Source organism: Anomalospiza imberbis, chromosome 8 (genome assembly GCF_031753505.1).
Source record: "Anomalospiza imberbis isolate Cuckoo-Finch-1a 21T00152 chromosome 8, ASM3175350v1, whole genome shotgun sequence".
Taxonomy (NCBI): Eukaryota; Metazoa; Chordata; class Aves; order Passeriformes; family Viduidae; genus Anomalospiza; species Anomalospiza imberbis.
Window position 1 is genome coordinate 31622258 of NC_089688.1, and position 19731 is coordinate 31641988.

Here is a 19731-nt window from a genome sequence, read left to right on the forward strand (position 1 = left end):
TCAGGGTTTACAACAGAGTCCTACAGACTTCTTCATGAATTAATTGTTTATAAAGGCAGGACTCATTAGCTGCTTGTCTAAGAATTTGTGTGGGAGCTGCTATTTATGCTGAAGTGCAACCATGTGAGTCCTGCTTTTTGCAACTTCTGCTTGGCATCGTCTCAGGGATGCCCATCTGATATCCACTCATGGATGTTCAGCTCAGCTTTCCTCCTGGGCCCTGGCTCAAGGGTCAGGGCCTGGCAGTCAGGTGAGAGCCTGATTCCATCTCTGATGGACAGGATATTCTTGCTTTCTAGTGTGTCAGGGAATCAGGACTGGATTGGATATTACAGAAATTATTTTTACTGAGAAGGTTGTTGAACAGTAGGACAAGCTCACCAGTCAGGTGTTAAAGCTGGGGATGAGGAAGGAGAAAAGAGTGTGACAGGAAACCATGGGAGATACTTGCCCATGTCACCTTTCCAAGCAGCTTGGTTTGTAAAACCAAAACCCTGTAAAAGGACAATACAACTCAAAGAATTACAGCACTGCTTTTCTGGTGGTGCTTTCTTGCTCTGGTAGTGCTTAGGTTGCACCTACAGGTGCAGTGGGTGCTCCCAGGCACCTGGAGCACACCAGGGAACCACAAGAGATGCCTGTCCCACCTAGGGTGGGACCTGGGCATGCAGAGATGGTTCCAGTAAGCTCACACTGGAACCCTTTGGGTGCAGACCAGGGCTTCCCACTCACCTGCCTCCTGCCAAGGAAATGCAAAACATTTGTGCATTATTTGGTTTGGTTTTGCCACATGGCAACCTGTTTAGAGTTAGCAAAGTGCAGCAAACGGGCTCTTAAATGCAGGTTAAAGGCCTTGATGAAATACAGAACACCTCAAAAAGACAACCTGAATTTTTGCCATTTTAAACTTTGCATGGCTGGCGTGCTGGAGCAGACCCCCAGGTTAATGAGCCGTGAGTTTAAACAGCAATTGAAGAAGTCGGTTATAAATGCAGAGCAGTTTGCTTTTTTGCCTTCCTGTTGCTTTCCTGGGCTTCCCAGGGCCTTCCACTGATGGAGAGCTTTTAATTTCACATTTTGGCCCCCACCACAGGTGATAAACAAAGGTTTCCCATTGCTGTGACTCGGGTCAGTGCTGTAGCCTCTGCGTCAATCCCGCTGCCTGTAATTACACACAAAAGGTTACCGGGATCCACGGCTAATTTGCAGCCTCTGTTTAGCAGAATTTAATAGCAGGTATTACTGGTGCAGCAGTAATTAAGGACCTTTGTCAATAAGACGGAATAGATGGCCACACTTTGTTGTAATCATTGGACTTTTGAGAACCCAGAGGAGTGAAAAGCAGTGAGAGGAGCAATCCATTTCACGAATAACATGGCTGTCCTTTCACCCACCCACTCCCCCCGCCTCCTGAAACCAGCAATGGAATAATAATTCCCCCAAGCAATGAAAGTACAGGAATAAAAGTACTTACCCTCCAGCCTGTGATTTTTTTTTTTTAACTTTTTATTTACTCTACTGTGCTTTTTATTTGCTTCAGGCTGCATTTGATGAAGTATTGTTTAAACAGTGCCGAGCAAAATGGATATAGGGAGATGGAAAATAGAAAGAGGAGGAATTTTAACCAGGTGGATATATGCATTTGCCTTTAAGGTGGATGGCGTTGGGTTTATCAATTATTTCCTCTGGATTTAAAAAAAAAAAGAGAAAGAAATGACAAAAACAAGTGGCTTGGTGAAGAGATGGAGAGAGTCATTTAGAGCTGTCTCTGCTCAGAGCCGTTCAGCTGTAAATGGGTCGCAAACAACGGGCAAGGAGTGAAGTTGGTGCAGCGTTGTGGCCCCCTCCTGCCCCCCCTGCAGCACTAATGTAGCCCTGAATGGGCTGGCACTGGTTTGAGAGCCCCAGCACACACACACACACACACACTGCCTGGCCCAGGCTGCTGGCCTGGGGAGCTGCCAGCCCGGGAGGACACAATTCAAAGAGTGCTTTAAGGTGTACACTCCTCTCAGTAATTGGTGAAGAAGCTGCATTTCACTCCCTGCTTTTAATAGCGGTTTGAGTAGTGGCTCTTTATGAAAGCTCTCTTTTTTAAAGCAGCTTTAACTATACCCTTTCTGTCAGTAATGCCTGAAAAACTTCTACCTTTAATCATTCCTGGATCAGGCAGCAAACAAGCAGCTCGTTTTCCTTTTTCAATTACATGCTGGATATTCAGCACACATATAAAAAAAGGGGGGGAAAAAAGAGGCATCTTGAGCCTATCATGTATTAAATGCAGCTCTTTGCTGCTGCATTAAAATAACACCAAGGATCTCGCTTCAGCCAACAAAAGCCAGAAATATAAAGTTAAAGCTGCAGTGCTCTTTTTTATCTGCTCCATTGTGAGGAGGCATTGTAGCACTCTTAAAACAGTGGGACATTTTTCCATACCTATGGGCGATGATACTTAGCTAAGAGATCCTGACCTTTGTGATTCTGAGACTCACGGCAAATTTTTTACAGCATCTTATGGATGGGTTCTGCTTGATGCTGTTCTTGTGAGGTATGGGGTTTTTTTTTTCTTTTTCCTTCTTTTTTGCACTGCTCTTTCAAGAAGGGAGCCAGGAAATGGGAAACTGATGCTTTGTCTGAGTTTGTTTTGAAGGTCCTCATCTTGATGGACGTCCCCATCTTAATGAGTTCACATATATAAGATCAGGCAAATGGTCCTTAGTGGGCACTTGCCCCCAAAAACAACAACAAAAAAGGATCATTCCATGGAAGATCCAAGCTTAAAATATGAAGAAGATTGAAGGTCAGGTTGGTATGAATCAGGAAAATCGTGAGAGAAATACCAGGGCTATGTATTTGGTATTTGGTATTTTTGAGTCAACAGCATTGTATCATAGCTCATATTTATTTTTTCTCCCAACAGAAGACCAACAAGCTGTGGAAAATGCAGAGAAAATTCTGGAATGTGTAGAGAGAAGGGAAAACTGATGGATACAGCCTTTTGGTGGATGAAGTTTGCAGCAGTGTGTTACAGTCTCTTTTGGAAAAGGAGCCATTCTTGATGGAATGAAAGTTGAAGAGAAATTCTTTGAAGATGAAGTGTTTAGTAACAGCTCTGGTGACACCAAGCTGGAAAATCATGTACAGAGTTTTCCTTCTGATCAATGCTGGTTTAGTCTGCAGCAGATAAAAATGAGGAGACAATGTCAACAGACAAGAATATTGCTGCAGGATAATGGTGCTCTACCGCTACCCAAATGTCCAAGGCCAATCCAGGACATTTATTTTCCAAGCAGGAGCCATTGATCTGGAAAGATATTTGTCATTGTTTTGTAGGGCAACCCTGCAGATAGTATAAACACAGAGAGGAGATCTTGTGGTGGTGATTTGGAGCAGTTCAACTGGCTCCTGTTTGATGGGGATCCAAAGTAATCTGGGTTGATGACTGTGAGGAGTCAGAAAAATCAGCACTTATTTCTGACCTTGGGAAGTTGTCTCTATGGAGCAAATGGAATCTAGGTGCAAAGGGCAGAGAAGGGCCAGATGTATCCCAAGATGATCAGAAGGGTGGAGCAAACCTGATCTGTCCAGGACTGTTCTTCTGCAGCTTTGTCAGGAGCAGCCAGAAGGCTAAAGGTAAATATGAAGGTCTGAGGTTCAAAGGTTAGTTCTGTTCCTTAAGGGAAAATGTATCTCCTGCATGAACAGTTGAAGGTCACTGCTCAATAAGTCACACTCTTTAACCTTTCCTCTTTTTGGTCATTTGATAGCCAAGCCTCTTCCCTATAAATGCAAAGCACATTACATACAATTTCCATGGATTCAATCCTGTATGCTAGAAACGGCAACGTGGATTTAATGAAAGGATCATTTCAAGGTAAATTTGTCTGTGGTCTGTGAACAAAGTCTGATCTCATTCCTCTTTTGCCTTGCTGCTCTTCCCACCTGACTTGCCTCCAGTAATGGTTGATGTGAAAGGCAAGAGCCTGGGGTTGACCCTGTTGTTCCTCCAGGTGTGTTCCTGGCTCATCTCCAGCCTCAGTCACCACTGAAGTCCAGTGCAGCATCAGCTGGACCCATAAACTCCCATTCCTGGGTGTTGTGCCAACTTTCCCATTCGTTGCATTTCAAGGCTTTGATGTGCCTCACCACCCTCACAGGGAAGATTTTTTTGCCAATATCCCATCTATCCCTGCCCTCTGGAAGTGGGAAGCCATTCCCTGTGTCCTGTTCCTCCAGTCCCTCTCCAGCTCTCTTGGACCCCCTTAAAGCTTTGGAAGGGTCTGAGCTCTCCCTGGAGCCTTCTCCAGGCTCCCCCAGCTCTCCCAGCCTGTCTTTATAGCAGAGGTGCTCCAGCCCCCTGAACATCTCTGTGGCCACCTCTGGACGCTCCAAAGGTCCATGTCCCCATTTTCCAGAGAGAATTTCACAGGTGTATTTCACAAATTACATTTTTCCAAAGTTTCTCAGAGAGTTTTGCCTTTGAGCGTCTGTGTTCATGCATGGATCATTTATTCTGACTAAAATAGCTGCAAAACCTCTGAAAGAGCTGAGCATCTCCTTGAGGGAAAAAACACCTCTCTGGGGCTATCTTATCTGAATGGCCTCAACTGCTCTTTATATAGGTGGGAATGGAAAATGAACTTTGCAGGCTTTGTCCTTAAAAGCTTATCAATAGACTTGAGTTTAGAGAGGAATGTTTTCACCCCCAAGATGTCTGAGACCTGTAAAACCCACAGTGTAAGCAGAGACTGAGCTGAGGGGCTCAGTTTTGAACTGATTTTGGAGAGGGTTGAATTTTTTGTGGCTCAGATATTTTACATCTGCCAGAATTTACCAAAGGGAAAGGGAACCGTGATTTGGCCAATAATTCTATACTAACACTATGCTCTAATTAGTTTCAGCTTTCAGAGTGTTTTGTTACCCTTCATCGTGTTTCCCAGATGGAAATTACACCATCAGCTAATTTACCAGGCTGGTTTGCGTCTAACCATGGAGAGAGATTCCAGTTTTGCTGCTTTTTGTAACGTGCTGGGATCAGATCTGAGGAGCTGAGATCAGATCTGCCCCTCAACCCGTTGCACTTGTCCATGCAAGGTTGGATGTTTGGGGATTTTTTCCTCCAAATCCTGCATTTTTAATATAAATAAAAAATTTGATCTCTGCCACTGGGAAACTGCATCCCATTTTTTTTCCTAACAGAAAAATGGGAATAGGTTTCCTTTAACTAGTGGAAGGGTCTAGACTCTAAAAAGGTTTTTATTATTGTGTGCCTGGGGTCCTTAGTTTTAGACATTTGTCTTGTGGCAAACCAGTAGGGAACTAGAAAGGCAGTATTTTGCAACTCCTAGACCCCCAGCTCTAAATAATGACTCCAAGCTGAAATTGAAGCAGGTGCATCATCTCCTTCATTGTGTCACTTTTAGCACAGACATTAGACTTTATGGGCTTCCACTATCCAAATAGTTTGTGCAACGGACCCTAAAAGTGGTGATGCATCAATCAATCAGTCAGGGCTTTACTGCTCCAACTTTCTTTACAGGAGGCTTCTAAGCCATATTTTAATGCAAGATGAGGAGCCCAGCAGAATACAAATGCCCTGGGATGCAGCCCCATTTCTGTGTGCTCCCTTCCAAGGCTGGAGCTGCACTCTGAGGAATATCCCAGGGCATCAGTCACAGGCAGCCAAATGCATCCCTGCTGGAACCTCATCGATTGTGCCTGGCCAGGCTGGCTCAGGGGATGGATGCAGCTGGCCCTGGTGGCCTGCACAAGCTCCTGGCTGGGACAAGGTGCTAAAGAGGACGGAAAATCACGGTGGTTTGGCTGAACTGGTTTTTCTGCCTGTTCATAGCAGGGCTGAGGGGTCTTCACCCATCAGCAGGATGATTTATGTCCTAAATGTGGGATGGGTGCCCTGCACCCTCTGCTCCTGACCCCTGGGGTTTTAGCTCACATCATGTACGCAGTTCTCACTGGGTTCATTTTGCTGTTTCCAGTTTTTTGGCTGCTTTGGTGTGGAAATATCTCTCAGGCTTTCCATAACTATTGTGTGTGGGCATTAGTTTTGCCATCAGCAAGGACAGATACATCTACAGTGACAGAGAAATAAATGCAGATATGGGTACAGCCTGCTTTATGGAAACACTGCTGAAATCCAGGAATATTACACTGTTAGTGCAAGTGAACAAGTTATGGGTTATGACTTGGTTATTGCATGGAAACTTTGCAGTCCAGGCCTCGGGCTCTGATGTAAATGCCTTGGTTTGAGCTGGCAGTGGTTATGTGAGGTGATTGGATCCATGTCAGTGCTTTCATCAGACACACAGACAAATAAATCTCACCTTGAAGCTGTGTGCTGACATCTGCATAACTTTGTTTTATCGCCCACTTCCCATGCAGTTCCAAAGAGTAACTTAGGAAGGATATTTAAGGAAAAAGAGATGATCATGTTGAGAAAGAAAAAAAAGAATTTGGCACTTGAGTATAAAATTCTGTAGGTTATATTGTATAGTATGTGCAATGCACAATTTGATGCTTTGGATTATTTTTAAGAGGACTAAAATTTGCATAATGTTGTAATAAAACTTGTTGGTAGATACGCAACCAGCATTTATTCTGCAAAACAGGATGTTTTCTAATACTTGTCCCTTCTCCAAATCCTCATGTTGCTTATATGAGCTCACAGAGTTTATTATAATATTTGTACTAGAAATCTCTAATTTGATAATTCTCTAGTGAGTTTAATGAGCCTGAAAAGTGACATTTAGAGCTAGTTTTCTCTTTGTGCTTTGAAAAATGAAATACAAGTAGTTATCTGTTAAATGAGATAATTACAGTGCTACTTTGCTGAAGGCACATATTAGTGATTTTTAGCTTGTTTCCCTTAATTAGAGCTTTACAAAATGTAGAGTGACAACCCGCTAACAGACCTGTTGGAACAGTTACTGAGACTGTGAAATAAAACCAGTTGTTCTAAACAAGTCACAAAAAGAGATTGATGAAATGGCTGGCAGCTCAGGCAGAAATTTAAGCCTTGGCTGCATTAGAGCAAATGTAATAATAGCAGCAAGTAACCCATATTTTTAATTTTACTGATCTTTCTGCAATAATTATAAGGAACTTTTAATGTCTGTAATTAGAATGTTAGAGATAGGGTGACTTAGACCAGTGCTGCACTGTGAAAAATTGGATACTTACCATAATTGGAAATTAATCACTTTTCATTACCAGGAAGGGATGCAGTGATTACTTTGAGTGGGCTGAGATGCATCACATGAATTATGGGCAAACAAATTCATGTGGCTGAAGTTGGTGAGTTTGAGGCCAGTCTGTGCCAGGAGTACCTCTGCTGATGTAATATGATGGATAATGAACATCGGGGTGTATTTGTTTGGCTGGTAATTGCAGCCCGGAATTTTTGCATTGCTGGAAGTTCAGATGGAGAATTTTATCAGTCATCCCTCCAGCACTGCCGTTTTAAACTTCAGCTGGGCAGAGTCACCTATAAAGCCAGATGTAATCCAACAAACTGATGCTGCTCTGCCAGAAGCCTCTGAGCAGGTTGGAGCAGTGAGGGAGGGAATAACCTGTGAGGTTTGTTCTGGGGGCAGGAATGGGTTCTGGATCATTACCTGTTAGCTGACCCACGCAGTGGCTGTGCAGAAAAGCTGCTTCTCCCTGCTCAAATCATGGGAGCTTCTGCAAAGGCAGCTCCTCCTCCCATGGAAACGCTGAAATCTCTGGGGTTCAGGAGAGTTTGGTCTTTCTGGCAGATCCACTGTGAAGAAGGCAAGTTATTTTTCTGTTTAGTTGGAAAAAAATCTAATTTATTTCTTCTTTAACCAGCCCCGCTCTTGTGCTGTGTGTATTTGCTGATTTATGACTTGAACCACCTTGTGTGGCCCCCTCAGCACCCCACGGTGCCTCTGCATTTAAAAGGTGGCATTTTATGCTCAAAAGATGATGTGAAAATGTCACCATCTTGCTCCACAATTCTTCTCCTTGTGCACCTGTCACCGATTCCAGCTGCCAAATGCAAGGGCAGCAGGCAAAAAAAATCTGCTCCAGACATTGTTTTGCAAGTTGGAAATTGCTTTTTGCCCAGATAGGGATTTCTCAAACCCCACCTGATTTTAGGAGCGAGGAATGAGCAAAACTGTGAGGGAGATGCTCCCCTCGTGCTTGGCTCTATTGGCTTTGTTCTGGCTGCAGCAGGAAAGGTGAAATAGAAGCTCTGGCTGTCCCTGAGTCTCCATGTGCACAGCTGCACTGTCCTGGCTCTGCACCTTCCTTTCCTGTCATTAGCCTGAGCAAGGATGTGGCTGCTCATGACTGGGTGATTGATGTCAAATGTAGTAGCAACATTAAATTTGTCTGAAATGGACAAAGAAAATCATTATTCACCGTAAAAATCTTGTCTAAAGTTCCCATCTAGCCAGAGCTGCTCCTAAATTACATTTGTATGAATTTTAAAATGTTTTTTTGAATTTCTTGGCCCATGATTGTTCCCAAGGTCACAAACTCAGAAGGCTGGGAACTGAAGCTTGTGGTGAAAAATGGGCCTGTAATATATCTTCATACTTGCAAATGTATTTTATTGCTGTCCATATCCTGTGAGAAAAATCCAATGTTCTTAAAAGACAAGCACTGCTTGTTATAGAGACACTTATTAATGTTTATTAGAAACTCATTTCACTAACATCCATGGCTTTATTGGAAGTTCCTTAAGTAGCAAATCCAATTTCCTTTCTTATGCTTGTGCTTACTTAATTAACATCAAAAATTGAATGAGGCAAAAACAAAGTTTGATATTCATTTTAATAAGTTATATAAAGTTAGCATAATCTCATTGAGGCCATTCTTCATCGCTCCAACTGCAGACACAAAGTGCCTTTGCAGCCGTTTGGGCTTTTACATCATATAGGTTAGATAACCTAGCAACTAATGAGAGAGCCAGGAGAGAAAGGAATTAATTTTCAAATAAACCCTTTATGGGCTGTGTTCTGGGGAGGCAGGACTTTGTGTGTGCTGGGCAGGGAACCGGGGATGCCTGGACCTAGAAAAGGGCTGGGAGGAGGTGCTTGGCAGGAAACCTTCAGAAAACCATGCAGCAACCTCATGTTATTATGGCTATAAGGACAGAAAACAGGGATCAGCTGCCAGAAAATCAGCCAGGAACCACAGGTTATGATGGCTATGGGGGGAGAAAACTGGGATCTACAGGAATTTTCCAGTGCCAACACCTCTTGTGTGTGCAGCTTCCCACCCCGCGGTGAGGTCAGCCCCACACGTGCACCAGCTTAAGGCTGCTCCTGCTGCACTCCTATAAAAATATCCCCTGATCATGTGATGTCTGTTGACCTTAGAACAAGCGTTATCATATTGGAAAGTAATGATAAAAAAATCCCCTACTACAGTAAAGCTATTATAAGCTGGAGTGTTTGTGCCATTACTGGGGAATATGGTATTGATTTTTTAATAAATTATGCCATAACCTACATTTTTGCCTCAGGTTAAAATTTAACACCAGAAGCAGAGGAAAGGTACAATGCATGGATATAAGAACAATGTATTTTACTCCACCCCAGACTTCAGCACACGCTTGAAAATCAAGAGTGGTGGGGCCTTGGCCACCATCACTTGGGATGTCCCCTCTTGTTAGCGTTCAGGAACACATAATCACGGAATGATTATATGCAGGTGCTTTTATTGAAGAGCTCTGGGTGTCAGGGGTACAGACCCAAATCTGACTCTGACATGGGTTTGGGATGAACACGTTTTATACCCTTATCGTTATATAACTACATATTAATTATTGAACTTGCATTGTATACATTGATCTCATCCAAGCATGGATTCTTGCAATCTCCCCCAAACATCGTTTCTCATGATTCCTGTTACGATTAAACAATAATCGTATCCAATTACCAAACAGCCATCACATTTAACAGTCACATTATTTATCATATAACAATCATATCATTTATCATAGGCATTAAATGATTATGCAGGTGCAGTTTTGCATGACCCAGTAAAGCCCAACATTTTCCCAGGACCTACCAGGCCCGACCTTTCTTTCCAACTCCCCTGAATATCCCATGATTTTGGAAACATTTTATCCCCGTACTATCACTCTCCCCTGGCTCCTGGGCAGGACTGAGGACACAGAGGAGCGGCTGTGTCACCCCAAATATGTTTGACTGCTCTGCTGCCCCATTTCCCTTCCAGACTGTGAAGGGCTCTAAAGGAAATCGTGACTGTTCCTTAGCTATAAAATAATCTTGCTCCACTAGTGCTGAATGTCAACAAGAAACGTCTCAGAAGTAATTTTATGGAAGCAAAAGAAAGGAAACCCAATCCTATAACCATTGTGATATTTTGATATGTAAGTGAAACATTCTCTGCGTGAAAGTAGATAAAGGTTTTCTTTCTAACTTTCATTTTTTAAATTTCTTCTTAACTTTAGAAGGAAAAATCAATGTCCTCAATGTTTTCACTCATCTTTTTTTTCAAGGAAGGGCAGTAAAATATTTAAGGGAGAAAAGAAGTTCTACACTATTCTTCTAGTGGCTAAATATAAATATCCATGTAATTCTTGAGCTGTATCACAGGTAATTAAGCAGGTAAATGGGGATGAAACCCAAGAGTGTTTGCTAGAAGGGCTTTCAGTGCAAACCAAAAGCAGCTCTGTGTGTACCAACATTCAGCTCAGAGAGGGAAGGTGGGGAGGGACAGATGTTTCTGCTTTGGATGGAGACCTGCTACTCCTGTGTTGTAACCTTTACTCCTGAGGCAACTATTTCAAAAGCCATTTTTGCCTCCCATTTTCCACCCAGTTAGCATCAAACAGCTGCTCTTTTCCTCATCATTCACAGGAGCCCTGGCAATGGGATGTTTTCTTGGAGGTTCTGAGGATATCACTCCTTTACACCGGTGTGTATGGGACAAAGGTGCCATAGGTAGGTGTAGGTATGAAATTATTGCTTCAAAATGATGGATTAAATATGTTGATGCAGCTACTTGTGCTTATCCTTTCCCTCTTTGTGCACCAGGGAAAATTCAGGTGTGTAAATGCCATCACTTTGAATATTCTTACCTTTGAAGGTGCCCTAATTTGCAGCAGAAAGTTCATTTATGTCTGCAGTTCAGATTCTGAACCCAGTCTGCACTGTCCAAGGAGGGCAGGACACCTTGAGGTGGAAGTTAGAGGGGGATACATGCAAATCCACCACAAATCACCCATGTGATGGGAATGTGCAAGAGGTTGAGCTGTTGGGAAAGCAGCTGAGCACAGACAGGGAATGACAGATGCAGGAGAAGGACACTTTTCCAGGAAAAGAAGAACTAATGGGTAGAACGGAGATGGACTCACCAGCCCCACGAGTGAAAGCATATTTCCTGTGACACAAATATCTTATTAATGCTCTACTGACAAGGGGATTAACCCTCCAGGATAGCAGTTCCAGCAGTCTGCAATCACAAGTGTGTTTGTCTCCCTAAAACCAGCATTTGTGCATCATCTCTACACAGATGCTTGGAGACTTCTGTGGAAAATTTGCTCCCTCAAAGCAGGAATAAACTGAGATAATTTTTAGATACTTACAAAAATATCCTCTAAGTAAAAAATTTAAAAGTCCCCATTAGTATTAAACATTTCCTTTTCATGCTGTCAGTGCTGCCACAGAAAGAGAAATGTACCTCAGCTTGGCTCAAGCTTAAATTCCCTCTCTTCTTGTACTCTTTAAATAGCAGATTGTCAGCTTAAGAGACTTGTTGCTGGTGATGTCTGAGATTCATGATCCGTCTAAAAGAGCTGGGAACTTAATGGCTGCTTTTCATATCCTGATCACCACGTTGTTTTGTGTTCATCCCAGTGCTAAACCTGGCTTTAGTGGGGCTGCTCCTGACTTCCTGCACTTGTGGAAGAGGGGATGGAGGGGCTGTTGGCTTTCATGAAATCAAAAAGCTGTAACCAAAGCCCAGGATTTTTCTCTTTAAGACACACGTGAACTTGTGGAGCTGTGATACTTTGAAATACCTGGCTGGAATATCTGAGACACAACACCCTAAAATTAAAAATCATGTTTGAAAATTCATACTAATTAAAAAGGGATGTCTGAAGCCAAACAGAAAAAAATCAATCACCTTACTGGTCCTTCCTCAGTCAAGTAACAAAATTTGTTCAATTTGTTTTATGTCTCTAAGTGAGGAACCTTTTACTCACTTTGATTCAGAGGTTAGAAAATGGTACAGTGGAAAGGAAATTAACATTTAACCTGCCCGCCTGCATATCCGAGCTGATGTCTCAATGTGGTGCAGCTGTGAGTAAATTCTCCCAATAAACCAGACCCAGAGTCTGTAATATGCATACAGCTACTTGTGCCTTCAGAAAAGCTCAGAAGGTTTTCTGGCTATTAGAGACCAAATTAGGAAAAATAATCTCTGCAGGATGTGTTGCTACTTGACATAAATCTGTATTTTTTAGTTAAAATGTAAGAGGTTACATTGTTAGCCAACACACATCATTGCAACTTCACAGACTTCAACCCTGACAGTGCCTGTGAAAATTGCTAATTTGCAGTCTGGAGGTTAAAAACTGGTTTTTTTTTTTAGAATACAGTTATTCAAGAAGAGGCAATGACAGAGCAAAACTGGCATTACTCCATATGATTGTACAAATTAAACTTGAACTCTCCTTGTTAATCCTAGTCCAGGATCAGACCTACATATAAGCAGACTTGAGGCGTTCTGCATGTTCTTCCAGGCTCCCTAAAAGCACATTGTAACAGGATTGGCCACAGCTCTGCGAGCCAAATAAAAAATATACTCAATATGATCACCTAATATTTAGTTTATGTAATGATCGAGGTTTTCCTTCAACAAATGGCATGTGGGAGACTTGGTATCAGAAAAAGAGCTGCATCAGCTGCTGACAGTGTGGCTAAGAGTTCAAAATAGAAGTGCAGAGTACACTTTTGATTTCATCAGGAAGTCTGAGGATCCTTCATGATGTCCCTCAATCTCGTTAGTACTTCATTATGTCCTGTCAAACGTGCCTGCACTGCAGCCATGGTAAAGGTCAGCCCAAGGCGCCTGAAGAACACCAGACACCTTTCAATTTTTTGATTTCTTGTTTTTTTTTCTTTATTTTTTTTTTATTTTTCAGAAGAACAGAGAGGGATTGTGAACCAAGCATTTTGCAATGTGAAATAAAAAACTGAATAAAAATCACGAATCCAGCTTCTCTCTTTGCAAGCTGCAGTTTTTCATCCCCACTAGAGAAAGCTGTAGCTTTGGATTTTTGGCTGGTGAGGATGATTTTTGTCATGCTGGAGGTACACCTTTATTTATTTATTTGCGGCCACCATTGCCATGGAAGCAATTGCAATACCACATACCCTTGATTCTGGCATCTGAGGGATAGTCAGGCAAGAAGAGGAAGGAGATACCCAGCTATAAAAGAAGAAAGCTTGTGTTTATAATCAGTGATGTGAGTAATCAGCTGTGACGGAGGAAAAAAGTCAGAAAAGGCCTCTAACACTCTAATTGGTGCTTTGAGAAAATATTATAGGGTTTTGAGATTTTTTGTCAGAGTGAGACTGTGTTTAATGAGTAGGATGATTGGGTATTTTTATATTGATATTTTTGCTCACTTCCTGGTAATAGCAGCCTAATCTCAGAGTAACAAAGACAGGTTCACAAGATCTTATTTCCCTGGAAAACTGAGGCATGACTTCCTGGGAAGTTGGGGAAGAAAAAGGAGCCTATTTCTCCTGCAGAGCGTTTCTGAGAATGGCTGCAAGGTGAGACATGTACCAGTCACAGCTGCAAGCAGGGATGCTGCCTATGGGTTAAAACCCACAGGAGCTTGAATTTACCCAAATATCTGTCTAATTTTGGGGCCTTCACTGTCCTCCTTGGCTGCACCACGTGCTTTCAGAGATTAGGATCAAGAGGTTGGTCCCAGTCCCTGACTAAGCAGGTTTGGATTACCCTAACAACATCTGACAGCCTTAAATTAGGAGAACTGTCCCATGAAGGGACTCCCTGCATGTCTCTGGTGGAAAAAGTTGTGACCATCCCTTCAGGCTGTTGCGTTTGGAGGCAGAGTTGTCCTCCAGGCTGAGCTCTTCAGGTGCTCAGCTCCTCACCTGCTGTTGGCCACCGTGAGCTGGGTGAGCTGAGTTGTTTGAGGTCTTTGCCAGCACAGTTACATGGGCTGGAACAAGTTCAGGAAAAACCCCACGAGCAGGACACCTTCAGATCTGCAGGGTGGAGGCTGTGGCAAGCAGGGCAACAAGCCAGGGATAGCTCTCCCTTGTCACCTTGAATGAGGTGTGTGGGTCCCTTCCCATCACTGTGCTGAGTGGAGGGAAGAGATTTTTGTATCTCTTTGATTGTTTTAGGTATATGTTTGATATTCTGGGTGTAGACTCTTACTGGTATTTATGGAACCTGTTCCTACAGAAATACTTTGAGGATGTGGAATGTAGAAAACAAAACAAAAAAAAGGGTAATGTTAAGATACAAGACAGCGGCAGCACCTTCTACTGTACAAACACATTTCTGTTTCAAATGGGTTTTGGTTCTGTTCCTTTGTAACTATTATTAGAACTAATTTCAAGATAGTAGCTTCCAGTGCCTTTTTCAGAGAGAGAGACGTGGAGTAAAGTAACTGTCTGTGGCAGAAAAGGAAAAAAAGAGAGCTGCAGAATGGAGAATAATGGTGTTTGAACCAAAAGGAAAAGCGCTGTGTATGTGCCGTTAGATGCAGCTTTTTTGTTTGCACTTCATTTGATTATCAGTATTTTCAGCCATCTCACGCATTAATACTCCCTGCAGGGAGGGGCAGGGTTCATAGCCTTTTCAAAGCAGCACTAATGAGTGCCTTTAACTTAATAAAATGATCATTTGCCAACTACTTACCATAATGTGAACTAGATGCTTTCAGTCCAGAGATTAAAAGGAGTTTTCTTTGCAAAAGCACTGTAGTTGCTGCTACTGCATAAGTCATTTACAGATATATATATATATATAATGTTCATTGGTTATTGTTTTTGAAACCTTGAGATCTCTTAAAATAGGTTGGAAGGAGTTGTTAGAGTCTATATTGTTTCAATAATATATGGATTATCACTCTCTAAATACGCAATGACATAAAAGGCAATAATGCCTTTTATGGATCCCATGTGGCCTATTACACTAATGATCCATGAATAATGGGGTCACGGGATGAGTTTTGAACAGTGCCTTTCTTTGTTGGTTGTTTTGCTCATTTATTTACCCAGGAAAATTCAGTTTTAAGTGTCTGCCTTTCAGCAAGGTCCTACCTTTTACTGAGTTTTCATGTGAGTTATATGGGCACCAACGAGGTCAAGTGACTTCCCAAAGGTTACACAACGACTCACTGGATTTGTCCAGGATAAAATACAAGAATGTCTGAGTTCTCTGTCTCTAGCTCTGACTGATGCTAAAACTGAGAGGTTTTGGATCAGCCTGACCTGCAATAAATCTCTGTTCCTGCTTTGAGGAGCAATCACAGCTTGGTGCTCAGTGCAGAAATCTGAAGCTCTTGGAGCAACATTTCTCATATTTCTCAGGGAAACAACCAGAAGGAGCAGTAGTGATGTGCACAAGCTGCTTTAGTCCCTGTGACAGAGATTCTCTCAAATAAAACTAAACAACATGAACTTAAACAACACATGGAAGCCCAAACCCACAGTTCACCCAATGCTAATCCAAAACAAGAGGGTTTGTTTAGAACACTTTATGTCTCCTACCTTCCTGCAGCAGTGTTCCTTCCACTTCAACTGGAAAACCTCCACATTATTCCTCTTGATTAAGGAGTAGGAGTTTCCTCCTCCAAGGAGATCCTTGGCACTGCTCCTCCAGGCGCTGCAGAGGTGGAGGCTCGGTTGCAGAGGGCGAGGTGTGTCCTGGAGAGCATCACCAGCTTGTTCTGGCTGCACTGCTGCAGAGGAACAGCTCACTGTTCTACCAACGCTGCCCTGGCCTCCTGCCTCCTTCTCAAGCCTCTGCCAGCAGGAGAAGGGTTCCTGTGCTGAGCTCACATTGGGAACTGAAAAATTCCGTGCCCCGGGCAGGTCTCTTACCTGGATATGCCCACGTTTGCTCAGCTGCAAAAACGAGCCCCCTTTTGGTGCCTTGTCTCTCCTGATTTTGTGTGTATACAGAGCTCTGCAGCTCCAAAGGGTTAATTATTATTGTTTTTATTATTGCTAACTACAGAATATTATTTCATGCGTTTAATGGAGTATAAAGCAATTACAGAATGTAAGGGACTACGGAAATACAGAAAGATCTGCCTGGAATAATAATTTGATTCTGAAACTTTGTTGCTTAAAGACTTCAGGGTAAAATTGTAGTACAACATATGAGCTTTTAATGAAATGACTCCCATTACTTCGAGTCTAAATGGACAAAACCTACATAACACATGGAAAATTTTCATTTAATTAGCAAATATTTTGTATTAGGGTATAGCTGTCAAATTCTAGTTTATCAAATGGTGTTCAGCAATGAGCTGGAAGTGTTTCTAGCACCCGTGCTTCCGTATTTATACACCTCTGAGCTGGGAATCCTATCAGTTTAACTGAAAACACCTCAGGTGAATGCTGTGGCTCGTGGGTGCAGAAACATTGCAGAGCATTCCTGAGAAATCAGACAAGGCACCTCTGATCCGGCTACATTTCAGTGCTGCTGGCATCTGGTGCTGTCTGGAGCACGCTCAGGGAAAGGAGCTGAGGCCACTGAGCGTGTTCGAGCTGTTTCAGCACGGAAGGAGGTCACGATTAATAAATAAATTAATTCATTAGTTAATTAACGACTCCTTAAGCTGTGCCTCCACCGTGTAAACACTCTGCTCTTTGCCTGTTCTGCCTGGGCTCTGAGCGAGCCGAGGCTGCTGCTCCCTGTGAGAGCTCAGTGCCTGCGACCACCTTCCTAAAAAGCGGATTTTAGACCCGCGGTGCCGGGGAGAAGCCGCGCAAAGCCTCGCTGGCAGCCCGGTGCACAGGCTGATCAAGGCACTGCCTTTCAAACAGTTTGGCTCATAATTATATCTTTACAGCTAACTGGGCTATCCAAATGATTTTCTCCTCTCCCCCCCTCCAAGCCCACTGACCTGTGGCTAATGAGATTTGTGTTTCGATTAGTTGTAGAACATAAATTAACTAATCAATGGGAATGGATTCACATCCTTTCTTGTAAAAGAGCTCTGCTGCAGTGATCTGTATTTAATATTCAAATCAATTTCAAATTCTCAGGATGATTCTGCTAATATGGCAGGCTGGGACTCGCAGCATCTGTATCCTTGCCACAACCTGTAAATATGGGATGTTTATGGAACTGCCCACTGACCTCCAAAGCCTTCTCTGGTCTCATTGATTTACTATTTCACTTAATAGTGATGATGAGAAGCTTTGGGGCTGGCAGTGAAGCTGGGAAAGGCACGGGAGAAAACATTTCCCTTCCTTTACAAGGGTGTTAAGACTAAGCAGTAGTCCCAGGACTTTGAAAAATGCTGTCTGGGTTTGGTCTGAACATTCTGGGTCCATTTTATTCCACCTCAAATTTCTCCTGTTCTAGGGATGAGGGTGAAAAATGGTTATTACCAAAAAGCAGTTTTCTAAGGATGAGGTTCTTTAGTTTGCTTTCAAGGTAGACAGAACTTTATCTTTTGCCTTGCTGTAATTGTCTCATCTGTACAATTAACCAGCATCTTGGCATAAAATGTGAAAATTTGTACAGTTTTCAAAGCATCTGTGGCCTTTATGGTACAAGTTCTGTTAGTACTGAAGCCACAGAAAATTAAATGTTCCCCAAAGAACTTCCAGATGTGTTTTATTCTAATAGGGTCATTATACAGTAAATTAAAAAGCAGGGTAAATGGAACTGTAAAATTTAAATTAGTCTAAAACCACATCTCTTTGCTTTGAACATTCATTTGTGGGGTTGCATTTGCAATAAATGTGAATTAGGCAGCTGCAATAACTGTTAATCATATATTTATAAAATAGTAATGAGGAAATGAATAGCAGAGTAAGACAGCTGCACATTTCTCTAATAGTATGTCAACTGTGAACATAATAAGATGTAGAAAATTGTTTGGTGTTATGCTGATAATGCAGCTGAATGTAAGAGATCACTTCAACCTCTTAACTTTACAGGAAATTATATATAAAATCCATAAAAAGCCATAATAATACATTAGGCCTCTGAATTGTAGTCAATGTTTTTCTTTGCTTTGATTTTTCTGAAATGGGCCATACTTTTCCCAAAGTAATCTGCCAAAGATCACTGAGGCTTTTGTTTCAGTCTGCACTTCATTCACCATCTTGCAGTTTCATTTAAAAGACAGTGCTTCTGAAAGCCAAAAGTGATCGAACTTCCCTGCTCCAGGAATGCTCCCACATCCCTCTCCTTGAAGAGTTTTGCCAGGTCTTGAGCACCCCACCTCCGAGCCCTGATGGGATTATCACTGCTGAGAGCAGTGATCCAATTTAAAATCCCACACAAGGCGTAGCAAGATGGGAAATTTAAATTTGATATATATAGAGATTTAAAAAATAATTATAATAAATAATATAAGGAATTAGATTACATATAATAAATATAACAAATTATATACTATATAAATTATATAAAAATTATAATAGTTATATATATTAATTTCAGAGAATTTATATTTTTTCATATTAACGTCTCTCAAATGTGTTTATATATTTATATAAATATATATTTAATATGTTTATTCATATAGATTATATAATATATACTATATAGTTATTATATAGACAAAATATATACTATATACTATATATAATTCTATATAATTTATATATAATTTATATATAATTTATATATAATTTTAATATAGTTTATATTATACATAGTTTATATATGATTATATAAATAGAAATATATAAAATATATAATTCTATAAAATTATATTTTAATAGATATAATGTATTTTATATATAAATAAATAATTAATTAAATAAATAAAAAAACAAACAAATAAATAAACAAATATTTATTTATTTATTTATTTATATTTGAGAGTAGGAAAGGGTTGGTGCCACAGCCTGAGGCCGTCTGTCTGTCTTTGCTAGATATGGTAAAATTACAAAGAGGTTGAGATAATTGCAAAAAAGAAGTCAAACCACCTAAACCCAAGCAATAAATAAAAATCTTTGAACAGTCCTTTAGCTCTGCTGCTTGTGCCAGCAGACGTCGCAGCCTGCCCTCGTGCCAGGTGCTGCTCACTTGCCCTCGCAGTTTTTAACCAGCCTTAATTGAATTTTGCCACAGGATTGGGGTGAAGAGGAGAATTACACAGCTAACAGGAAAAAAAAAAATTAGGCAAGTGCTGGGCTGCAAACTGCCAGGCAGGGAATAGGTGTTAATGTGTAATGGGAAGGCTGCCACAGGAAATGTCACTTATCAAAGTGGCAGGACTTTGCAGGGAAAAGCAAAGAAAGAAGTGAGGGACCCAGTCCCAGCACTGGCTGATGCTGCAGGAATAGTTCCTGGGGTTTAATAAGCTGTTTACTGGGATGTGGCTTTGGAAGTTGGGTTAAAACCCCTCAGTTTTAACCCACAGCTGCAGGTGCTGGGTAGTGCCTAGAGGGGAGTGTGGGGGTGCCTGGTCCCCAAAGCAACGCCACAGGGTAGCAAATAAACCCATGTTTCGTGGAAAAACCCCATGGA